The 11,720-nt window shown below is 37.6% G+C and overlaps 2 long non-coding RNA genes across 3 annotated transcripts; one reads left to right on the forward strand and one right to left on the reverse strand.

Moving 5' to 3' along the window:
• On the reverse strand, window positions 1–5,200 carry LOC136697770 (uncharacterized). Its single transcript, XR_010802745.1, has 3 exons — window positions 5,128–5,200; window positions 2,207–2,352; window positions 1–671 (listed from the first exon to the last, which is right to left on the reverse strand). It is a non-coding gene; the product is annotated as an uncharacterized lncRNA (long non-coding RNA).
• LOC136697776 (uncharacterized) lies at window positions 3,560–9,235 on the forward strand. Of its 2 annotated transcripts, none has more exons than XR_010802750.1 (5): window positions 3,560–3,658; window positions 7,038–7,113; window positions 7,233–7,293; window positions 8,546–8,652; window positions 8,987–9,235. It is a non-coding gene; the product is annotated as an uncharacterized lncRNA (long non-coding RNA). The 2 variants fall into 2 exon arrangements; XR_010802746.1 differs by lacking the exon at window positions 3,560–3,658 and adding an exon at window positions 4,033–4,089.
• Window positions 9,236–11,720: the final 2,485 nt, after the last annotated feature.

Raw genomic sequence — 11,720 nt, forward strand, 5'->3', positions numbered from 1 at the left:
TTAAACTGAATTCAATTCAATTTTTGACATTTTCTTCATATGGTGCCAATTTTTATGGTGACTAGACTAGACATATTTACTTTTAAAACAGCAGAATAAACACTGGTAACAGCAGTTTTCTGTCTTTTTTTTTAGGCTGAAAACCTTGGTCAATCAGGTTGTGTTCATCACTGCAGCATTCCGGATTTATATCTGATTGGTCAGTTTGAACACTTGCATCTATGTAACATTTAGGTGTCGTCATGAAATTGGGAGTGTAAACATATTCATCACAGAACTCAACTTTCATGATTGCTCGGCTGTGAGGAGACATTATTCCACTCACAGAAGCATTTTTTCCAGAGTATTTTAAAATCCCCATGCACACTCCACATTTGAATGGACCCTTTCCATAAAACATGTGCTTGTACAGATCATTATTACATGGGATATGTGGTTTCAAAATGCCAAGACCCAAACAGTTCACATTACGGTTGTTGTCTTTAGGTACAGAGAACATCACAGCCAGTTCCCCGTCACACACCTCTTCCTCTGTGAGGATCTGGTAGGTCAGGACCCCAGCAGCTCCTTCGTCCTTGTCTGTTCTTTTGGAGAAGGAACAAACCTCTTGGGTCTTTCTTTCAATCCTAGGGTGTGGAGGATGTGAGTTGTATCCACTGGAAATGTAGAATCTAACATACAGGAAGCGAAACAACTATTCATAAGCTTGATCAGAGTTACGCTGGTTATTCATTGGTTTGTGATCAGACCCAGTGCAGATTTTGGTATTTTGGCCAATTATAGTTAGAATGTAAAAAGATGCTGAAGCTGCATGATAGTGCAACTTAAGGAATTCTCAAATACTTGGCAGTGTGTTCAAAGTGGTTTCTGGATTTTAAGTGGTTGTTAGCTGGTTGGTATAGCGTTTCAAAGTGGTCGCTAGGGTTTTTCCTATGTTGATATACAATTGTGCAAGTGTTGTTATGTGATTGCTAGGTGGGTGCTAGATGGTTGCTAAGGTATCCTAGGTGGTTGCTAGGTTGTTGCTAAGGTATCCCAGGTAGGTGCTAGATGGTTGCTAGGTGGGTGCTAGATGCTTGCTAACGTATCCTAGGTGGTTACTAGGTGGTTGTTAAAAAAACAAGAATAATATGCCATCAGATATGGTGTTAGTTTATATTAGACAGTATCACTGAACGCACTGATCAAAAACACATAATGGGTCAGTGTAATGCTTATTTTAATATTCATTCTGAAGTCTAAAACAAAGCTGAAATTCTAATTGGTTGGGTTTTCTTAGCTTTTCTCTCTTTTGTCAGCTGCATAATGGACTGTACCACTTATCCCACTCAGGAGGTGTTAAAGCATTTAATTGGCTGGGATGAATCCCTAATCACAGGATTAACAACATGCCATGAGTCTCACACTGGCACTTACACTTGTCTCTATAAAATACCTATTTATTAGAAGCACTGAGCATAGTAGCCACCCAAATAAAAAATCCTTATAATATATAAAATTCCAGAGCCCTCCCTTCATGATTTTAACAGAATTTCCTTTAGGACAATTTAAATAATTATTGAAAAAATTCTTGTGAAGGCTAATTTAGATCGATTTATTCTTATAAATGTTGCTCCCAAAGAGATTCTTTAGCAAATATTACAGTCTTACAAGTAAATACTAATTGCTGTATTAACACAGTAATCAACACTTTTAATGTATTGCCTTCAAAATAGTCATTTGCCAAATTGTTTTATATAATTAATCATATGTATCTGTTCCTTTTTATGTAATCTTTTAAATTTATTTTATTTTATTTCTAAATAATTGCTGTACATGTATGCTGTTTACCCCTGCTGGCAGAAAATAAAATCACAGCCTTGAAATGCAGGAAGCTCACAGGGAAGCTCAGTGATACTAGGTAAATGCATTCACCCCTCTCAAGTAGGGTAAGTGGATACAGTCAATTAAGCAGCTCACAAAAAAGGAAAAAAAAAAAACAGAAAATATGAACATTAAAACCAAAAAGTAGTCCTCCTATTCTCCTATTTCTCAGTTTTTACACAGACCAAATGGGTGACTCTCTCATAGAAAAACATTGTAACTATAATTGGACAAAATACCAGAAATGAAGTCTAGTTATCAATTAGTTAAGCCATAATTCCATTATGAGTGACATTAATCAGAAAAAAACAACAATGTATAACATTCATCTATTTAATCTCACCTTGGTAAGGCTAAGGTGAACCTTTCACTGCAGTTGGAGATTACAACAGTGACGTTTCTATTGGTGGGAATACTTTGGGATGTATTTTCCTCACTCATTCTGGGCAGGGTTTTTTTGTCTGTCGTATTGGACATGACTGTTTTTGCCTGTTGTGAGACATACACATGTACATACATACATACATAATATTGACACACATTTGCATAATTATCTTTGGATCTTCTTTGTGGTATGTCTCAAATGTGGGATTGTTTATTTATTTATTGTCCTCAGATTGGATTGGCTGTCCTCAGATCTGCATATCGTTGCTATCTCCCAAAATATCTCCCAAAACAGTAACTGAAGTAAAGAAGAAGGAAAAAAAGCTTAACTTTCAGTGGAAGTCAGTACAAAAAGGTTTTTATCAGAGTAATTTTGGAGCGTTTCTATTGGTCCATTCATCATGAGATTTACACACAGCGTGAAAGACAGCTGCTGTGTTCAAATGATGTAGTTAATTGTTTTGGGGGCAGCCATGGCCTAGTGGTTAGAGGTCTCGCCCCAAGACTGACTGGAACAACCATGGTTGAATTTCTGAAGTGCCCTTGAACAAGGCAACTAATTCTCAAACCCTCCCTGGGCGCTGAGGAGTGTGTGTTCGCTTAGTGCTCACTGCCCCGAATCACTAGTGTGAAAGTGTGTTCACTGCCATGGATGAGTTACAGTTGTACAATGATAAACAAGCATGTCACTGATTCACTAATTCTCTAAACTAAACATCCACAAACAGGGATATACAGGTTTTAAATTGGACAGCAAGGATTATGTGTGGAATACATAACACATTCTCTCTGTTTCCTTTCTTTTTTTCTGTTTCTCCCTCTTTCCCTGTCTATCTCACCCCCTACAGTCTGCAGACTCTGGTGCAGTCGCAGGGGAAAGTAAGGTAGTGCGCGAGTGGCTCGGACTCTGAGTTTTTGCCTCCAAATCTCATTTCAGACCAGTCACAGTATATCAACCATGTTTGATTTTTTATCGACCCGACTTTGGACGTAGCCGCGTAGTGTAAACTCTTCACCAACTCAAGGCTGAATGAGTCCTGTCAACAGCCAATGAGAACAGAGCACAGAAAATAAACACAGGCACGTGCAGAACCACCCAAACGTGACGGTTCACTGGAATGAACCAAGGTTCCAAGGATCAGGAACGAAACCGGTTCAAGAACCAGAGTTCTTTTGGTGGAAAAGCGCTATGGTTGACAGAAACAAATCAGTGTTGTGATTGGTTAAACAAACCTCGCGATCTGATTGGTCCAGCTAAAGCTTTCCTATTGGTCCATCAATTGGCCGTCAAAACAGGGTCTTAAATCCGCAACTGCGAAAAGAGATTCGCACACGCAGCAGAGAAGGCGAATGTGTGGTTATTTCCACCTCATTCAAAACATCCCACTGTCACATTTGGAACCTTAAAAAGGTTTGCTCTTGCATATTTTAAGCCGTTTGAGAAGGTACTGATTCACACATTCACAACATTTGATTTACAAATGCAAATCTTTTTTTTTACACATTTATGAATTTAAATTATTATTATTGTTGTTGTTGTTTGAAGTTTGTGTATTCCAATACATTTGTGGATTTTAGTTTTGCCTGTATGTAGTTGCTCAAACGCAGTTACAAAGTCCGTTACATTTGTGAGTATTGTTTTCCAACCGACTCCATATGAGAGAAACAGGTCTGTTCTGAAACACTGGGGGGAAACAACAGCGCCACCTAGTGGTGGCTTGTTCACCTGCTGGCCACATTTGTGGATCAGGCTGCATTTGTATGTGGATCGGGTGAAATGCGAGAGGAAAGTCTCACAATCCAAAAATCAGAGAAGGAACAAATGCACGTCACGGAAAACACGTGAGTGACTAGATCCACAAACGCAGATTCTACATTTTACAAATACAGTTTAAATTACAGACTTCGACTTTACAAATATTTGCAATGTAAATTTAAACAAATGTATTTATTTTCGCATAAAATTGTGATATCTGTGAAAACCAAAAACATGTATTAATGAATGTAACTGTATTTGTACAAACTGCAGACTGAGACACAGATTGGGATGTGTTCATTTGTGAACAGTGAAACATATGTGACTTTTTTATTTGTAATATTAATATTTACGCATTTGTAAAGTATTTTGAGACTAATCTCTCTCCATAGAGTCGCTTGTTTAGTTCGGGAGTTTGGAGTCGCATAGTGAATTATCCCCAGTCCTGTAATGTGTGTCTGACAATTTTTAAGTCTCCATAAATATAGTCAAAAACTGACGTGTAGTGTGATATACACAGTCTTTATAATCTGTCCCGACTTTAAAAGTTGTGTAGTGTCTGCAGGGCTTATCACAAACTCATCCCGACTGGAAATTGGGGTTAGGGAATGCATTATTTTACTCCTGTTGCAGTCCCTGCTCAGAGACAGTCCCTGCTGTTTTTACTCGCTGATAAATTGTGGGCACTTCATATTCTAGAAGCTCTGTTTCAGCTTATTCAATATGTTAAAAATGGCACTTTGATGGCAGTCCCCAGAATGCATCTCATATTGTCATTGTCTGTGCAAAGCTTCAATTTTGCCATTTCGTTATGAATGGACCCATAGATGTAGATTAAAATGACCCGGGGAAACACTGTATTATGGTAAATGAACAGTGTCTCATGTAAGTACACCCCACAGTACTGTCCTCATATTTGAGGGTGACAAAGATTAAAATATGTTTAGTACAGAATCATTTCATTATGTGAAGGAGAAGCAAAGGAAAAAATGACTGATTGCTCTTTTAAATTAAAGATGTCTCCAGAGAAGCTGCATTGTGGGGTGTCATGAGGTTCCCATAAACTCAGACAGCTGCTATTTCTGTGATTCATTTTTAAAGTTGTAAAAATATTTAGGACATACCTTAGAGGAGGTCTTCCACTGTGCCAATGAGCTTTGGGTCTCTGTAGATATTATACAGATCAATCTGCCCAGCTCCTGCCTTTTAAACAGGAAAAGGAGGAGGGGATTAGTGACCACTGTTTTGCTACTGTCCAGTGGGATCCAGTCATGTTCCAATATTTCTGGTGCTTTCCCTGTTTCCTGTTGATGCTTTTACTTTATCTCTTAAGGCAGTCACTCAATGGATCAGCAAAATACAAGAGAGAATATTCTGAAATATTGAAACAGAAACAGACAGATGGATAGAAAGATATAAACGTAGAGTACAGGAACATTACTGTCACTAAAGCTACAAACAGTGTAGTGTATCTTTAAAGGTTTAACAGTGGTGTTAGAGTCCAGTTGTGTTCCCTAAAGGTTCATTACATTCTCTTCTCCAGAAGGAGAGGGGGATCTCTGTAATCTTTCATTATACAACTGTGGACAATAAAAGAACACAATAAAAGTCCTGGAGATGAAACAGGGAGCATAAAATCAACACAACTTTCTAATCTACAGTTACTATAAAATAATTATGATCTCTAATTAAAGGTACTGAATATGTTCCCTTGAAGGGATCAACAGAATTATATTTTTTTTTCTGAGAGGGTAGATAAATAGATAGATTATTTCTAACAATACCAACATTTATGTCCCTTTAGAGAGGATCACCTGGCTACTGATATATGTTACTTCTACAACTGTTCTACAAACCAACACCCCAAACACACGTGCATGCAGGGAACAGTTGTTTTCTTTTGGCTGGAAATCATAAAATCAAAACAGTATTTCTGCTGAGTTATATTTCTGTAAACAGACCCTTTTTGGTACTGTCCATTTGGCTCCAGTCCTGTTCTGATATTCCTGGGGCTTTCCCTGTTCTACTCATGAATCAGCAAAGTGCAAGAGAGAATGTTCAGAAATATGAGCTCAAGCATTTCAGACAGCCCAAGCTTTCAGTAAGATGAGCTACAACAGTTAAAAGTGAGTTATACAATTTGACCAGCAGATGTCACCAGGAGATAATGACAATTGTACACTTCTACATTTTCCTATGAATTGTCAGATTGCATTGCAAGCCATGTTTCAATATGAAGAGGAAACTCAAAGGAAAATAAGTGAAAAAAAAAGAGTTTTCAGACATGAAATGCTACAAAGAAAATGCTAATAATTCTACGTAAGGAGATGCTGCTGCTTTTGTGTTTGCATAGTCTTGTATCATCATGACTGGAAAATAAGACCTTGTAACCCCTTACAAAAGACACATTCTTAACAAATATAACACAGTTCCACAAATATTAGGGCAGTCTGTGAAATGCTAATAAAAACAGAAAGCAGTGATGTATGAATTCTGGGTAATTACAAAAACATTAGGTGTTTTACCAAAGGAAAAGAAAGTTGATAACTGCAAAAGCTTGCAAAAAATCTGGTTTGTGTAGCTACTTCATACATCAACCTTTATTTAATCTTCCTAATGACTTTATAATCATTGAGGACTGAAGACACCAACTTCCCAAGTGCTATTCACTGCAGTGGAGTTGCATCCACTGAGTGGAGTTGGAGTTGAGTTTAGTCCAATGAAAACATGATGAGGGAGGAGCTGGATGTTGTCAACTGTATTCATATGGAGAAGATACAATTATTCAGCTTCTCTCTGCAACCACTCAACACATTTAATCTGCTGGGTTATTCACAAAAGGGTCAGTGAACTTTTGTTTATATTATTCAGAATGGGGAATTCATTTTTCTATCGCAGGATTAGGAACAGACAACAAAATAACAAAAGGTACAGTTTGGTTGGTTTTTAACTGTGTGTTTTGTTTGCAAAACGAGAAATCACAATATGAGAAATGTAGAATTAAAAAAAAATTCTTTTTAAAAATTTTTTGCAGGAAGCTGTGATTACCGTTGGACCTGTGTCTGTGGCTATAGACGCCGGACTCTACTCCTTCCCGCTGTATGAGTCCGGTAAATATCACCCGACAATCACAAACTAGACTATGGGGCATGTTTCTGTCACTCGAAAAAAGGTAAATTAATTTAATAAGCCATAACTAATGAGACATCTGCTCATCATTATGTTTTAGCACATCCTCTCCTTCATCATAACTGAAATACTACACCACAGAAATGTGTGTGAGTGATTGGGTGAGTATATTAACTCACAACTCCCCTGATCAGGATGATGTAGTGTCTGTATTTTCAGTTTGTGGGTCATTGTTTGCAGTCTTCTGTCCATGCTTTGTTTCTTTCTCGGGGGTTCTGTGTTCTGTTTATTGTCTTGTGTCCTTGCTCATAGTTTATTCCCTTTGCTCTGTGTTTAGCTTTTATACTCTTTGTTTAGTGTCTAGATTATGTGTTTAGTTTCCATATGCCCTGTGTCCTTTGGAACGGTGTTTTGTTTCTTAGGTCTGTGTTTTCCTCCCTTGTCCAATGTCTAACCCCTATTTGTTTGTCTTTGTTCTATCTTTGTATTCACTCTTGTTTGTACTAGTTCTGGGTTTAGGTTCTTCATTGATACTTTTGAATTTGCATCTTTATTTTGTATTTTGTCTTTGTGTCTTACTTTCATTAAAGTATTCTCCTCCACTTACCTCCATTCCTGTTTCTTCTTACTCATCCAAACCCCTACATAACAATTGACACTAATGCCTTCTCAGTAAGCATGGTGATTGTACAAGTTATACAGTGAATACAAAAAATAATAATATAAAACAAATAAGAAATAAATAAAAAATAAGAAGATTTTTTTATCTATAAAAGTGTAGATGTGAGTGAGTTTGAAGAACAATGCTTTGTTCAGATTCTCCTTAATTTGCATGAGTTTGTTAAATCAACAGCACACATTATTTAAAATAATTATTTATTAATCTCTAAAACTAGGTATTGGATGACAACCTCAAATAATACGGACTCCACGAGGAGAGATTTGGAGAAAGTTAAACCAACACATTCACACACAGAGTATCACACCTACTGGAAGATTCTTATTTGGATTTATTTGTTTGTTTAGTCGTTTTTTAGCAAATAAACTCTTAGTGCTCAAAATAAATTGCTTTTTAAATCTGATAACCTCTGATGCCTAAAACTTTTGTACGGTACTGTATATAACATTTCTCTTTATGTATTGGTTACATATTGTATAGATGCTTTGGTTCTGGTGTATTTTACATGTTTGTCTTTGGTGTGTAAATGTCTGTGTTTGTGTTGTCTGATATGTTTAAAAGTAATAAATAGATTTTTAATGAAGGGAGAGGGAAAACGCCCTGCTGTGAAGAGTATTCACACCTCTACAAAAGACGGTTAACCAAGAGAGTCCCGGCTTTATGAATGAATTTATATATTACCGATTGTATAAATAATTCATTAATTAACTGACTGATTGATTTTTGGATTGCAGGTATCTACAATGAGCCGGAATGCAGCAGCAGTGACCTTGACCACGGGGTTCTGGCTGTTGGTTACAGCTCTGTTGGTGGGGAAGGACTACTGGATGGTCAAGAACAGGTTATAAAATAAAATAATATAATAATAACAAAACCGATACAAAAATGTACAAGTGATTTTAGATTGTAGATTTTCTGAATAAAAATATGGGAACACACTCTACAGAGAACACATTTCTGCACCAGTTTATTGGTGGAATTTAATCAAATAAAATGTAAAATGCAGCCTGAGCAATAGATATGCCATTATTTATATGAAATTATGAAATTTTTGTCTGGTACATATTAATTAGAACATACACAGCTGAGTCTCTATAACACATTACTTCAGAAATCAACAGGAAATTTGACCAGACTTTCATAAAAGTCTTATTTTGAATGAAATTGTTTTGTAGCTGGGGTCTGGACTGGGGAAACACTGGCTACATCCAGATGTCCAGGAATAAGCATAACCAGTGTGGTATCGCAACAGCATCCGGTTACCCCCTGGTTTAAAGGTGAGGTCAGCAGAGCGGATTACTGCCAAAACATCCCGTATATATTGTGCATGTTTATGATCAGTGCTTGAACAGGAACGGCCAAAACCTGCTTCTGTTTGACTGTGTGAGAGGTGGCAGTAATCCATTCATCTTCTACCCCTGCCACTAAACGTTACCTCAGGGAAAGGCTCTTAACTGGTCTTTTGTTTACACTATAAAAGTAATTTAATCAAATTTGCTGAGAATTTACTGAAGTAGTATTATATAATTTTCTCCTGCACAGTGTGAATCTAAAAATGTAAGTGAATGAGACATAAAAGAGGCAAAAGTTTTGAAAGTGTTTTATATTCATCATCATCATCATCATCATCATTTTCTTCTCCGCTTCTCCATTTCAGGGTCGCGGTTGTTTTATATTCAGACAGTGTTAAAGCAGTTGGTTTGTTAGTGTAAAGTGCAAAAACTCCATTAAACTCCTATAATCATTCATTTGCATTTAATGGAACAATCATACTGACACCTAGTGGTCGGTGTGGGTCAGACATCCTGTACAGAATTTGGTTTAAAACATTGTTGCCTGTCAGAGAATGGCTTCCTGTGTCTTGTGATTTTGTGGGGTATCACAACGCTAGCCTTGACTGCTCCATCCCTTTATGTGTGAAGCTTGGTAAAGAGGCCTTTGCCATGCTTGTGTTCCTCTGCGAGTTTAGTCTTGAGGAGTTAAGGGGCCACAGCCTTCTTTCCTCCTCTTTATGGATTATTTTGTCCTCATCAGTGTTTTGGCTGTTTAGTTATGGCTGGATATTAATATAAATATAACAGTGATAATGTGAAATTTATTGCTTATTTCAAGAATATTCATACACTTTAAAATTACTTTAAATGGTTTTTAAATTGTTAATGAGCTCAAACTCACAGCTCTGAATAATGTTAACTTACATGTGTGCCTAATGAGGTTTTACATTACATTTCTAAGTCTGAAATTCACCAGGTGGCGTAGTTGAGTCACTTGGTAGTCTTGCTAGTCTGACACTTTAGAGGAGTGCCTCAAGTTGCCTAATGGAGAGAGGAGTGTGTGACTGTTGGGATGTTATTTCTGAATTTTCACAAACTGCTAAATTGTTCTGCAAGGCTCAATCTTGGGGCCTGTTCTGCTCAGTCTGGCTTGAGAAATTGTTGAAAATTAAATAGACAGACCCACATGAATGTGAGCGTAAAGAGAAGGATTTATTGAAACATGTTACCAGGTTCATTTTGTTCAGTCTCTTCCACCGTAAATGAGATGAGGGAGTTAACACCCTCTATTGTTCCAACCATGCATCAAGGATATAGACCAGTGATAACACACAGAGAAGTGACAAACAGCTCTGAAATGTTAGTGACCTTAGACAAAGCTCCGTGTTCTAAAAACAGAGGAGGCTCTTGCAAACAGCAGTTACAACTAAATCAGTGTGAATATGGTTAGATAAATTTGATCAAGAGTGATTACAATTAAAGAAACAGAAATGGAGAACAGCAAATGGAATAAATGGAGACTGTACAGAGGGGCAAAAAAGTATTTAGTCGGCCGCTGATTGAGAAAGTTCTCCTACTTAGAAAGATGAGAGAGGTCTGTAATTTTCATCACAGGTTCACTTCAACTATGAGAGACAAAATGAGGAAAAAAAAATCCAGGAAATGAAATTGTAGGATTTTTAAAGAATTTATTTGTAAATTTTGGTGGAAAATAAGTATTTGGTCACTCACAAACAAGACTTCTGGCTCTCATAGACCTGTAACTACTATTTTAAGAAGCTCTTCTGCCTTCCACTCGTTACCTGTATTAATGGCACATGTTTGACCTTGTTATCTGTATAGACACCTGTCCACAGCCTCAAACAGTCAGACTCCAAACTCAACCATGGCCAAGACCAAAGAGAGGATGGGAAGAGTGAATCTACAATAGACAAGCAGGTTGGAGTGAATAAATCAACTGTAGGAGCAATTGTAAGAAAATGGAAGACATAAAATCACTGATAATCTCTCTCAATCTGGGGCCCCATGCAAAATCTCATCCCATGGGGTCAAAATAATCATGAGAACGGTGAGCAAAAATGCCAGAAATACACAGACGGACCTGATGAATGACCTACAGAGAGCCAAAGTAACAAAGGCTTACATCAGTAACACACTACGCAGAGAGGGACTCAAATCCTGCAGTGCCAGGTGTGTCCCTCTGCTTAAGTCAGTACATGTCCAGGCCCATCTGAAGTTTGCCAGAGAGCATATGGATGATCCAGAAGAGGACTGGGAGAATATCATGTTGTCAGATGAATCCAAAATTTGGAAATTTTTGGTAAAAACGCAACTGGTCGTGTTTGGAGAAGAAGAACGCTGAGTTCCCAAGAACACCATACCTACTGTGAAGCATGGGGGTGGAAACATCATGCTTTAGGGCTGTTTTTCTGTAAAGGGGACAGGACGACTGATCCGTATTAAGGAAAGGATGAACAGGGCCATGTATTGTGAGATTTTAAGCCAAAACCTCCTTCCATCAGTGAGAGCATTGAAGATGGAACGTGGCTGGGTCTTCCAGCATGACAATGATCCCAAACACAACACTCGGGCAAGGAAGGAGTGGCTCTGTAAAAAGCATTTCAAGGTTCTGGAG

Source organism: Hoplias malabaricus, chromosome 1 (genome assembly GCF_029633855.1).
Source record: "Hoplias malabaricus isolate fHopMal1 chromosome 1, fHopMal1.hap1, whole genome shotgun sequence".
In the NCBI taxonomy this organism is placed as follows: Eukaryota; Metazoa; Chordata; class Actinopteri; order Characiformes; family Erythrinidae; genus Hoplias; species Hoplias malabaricus.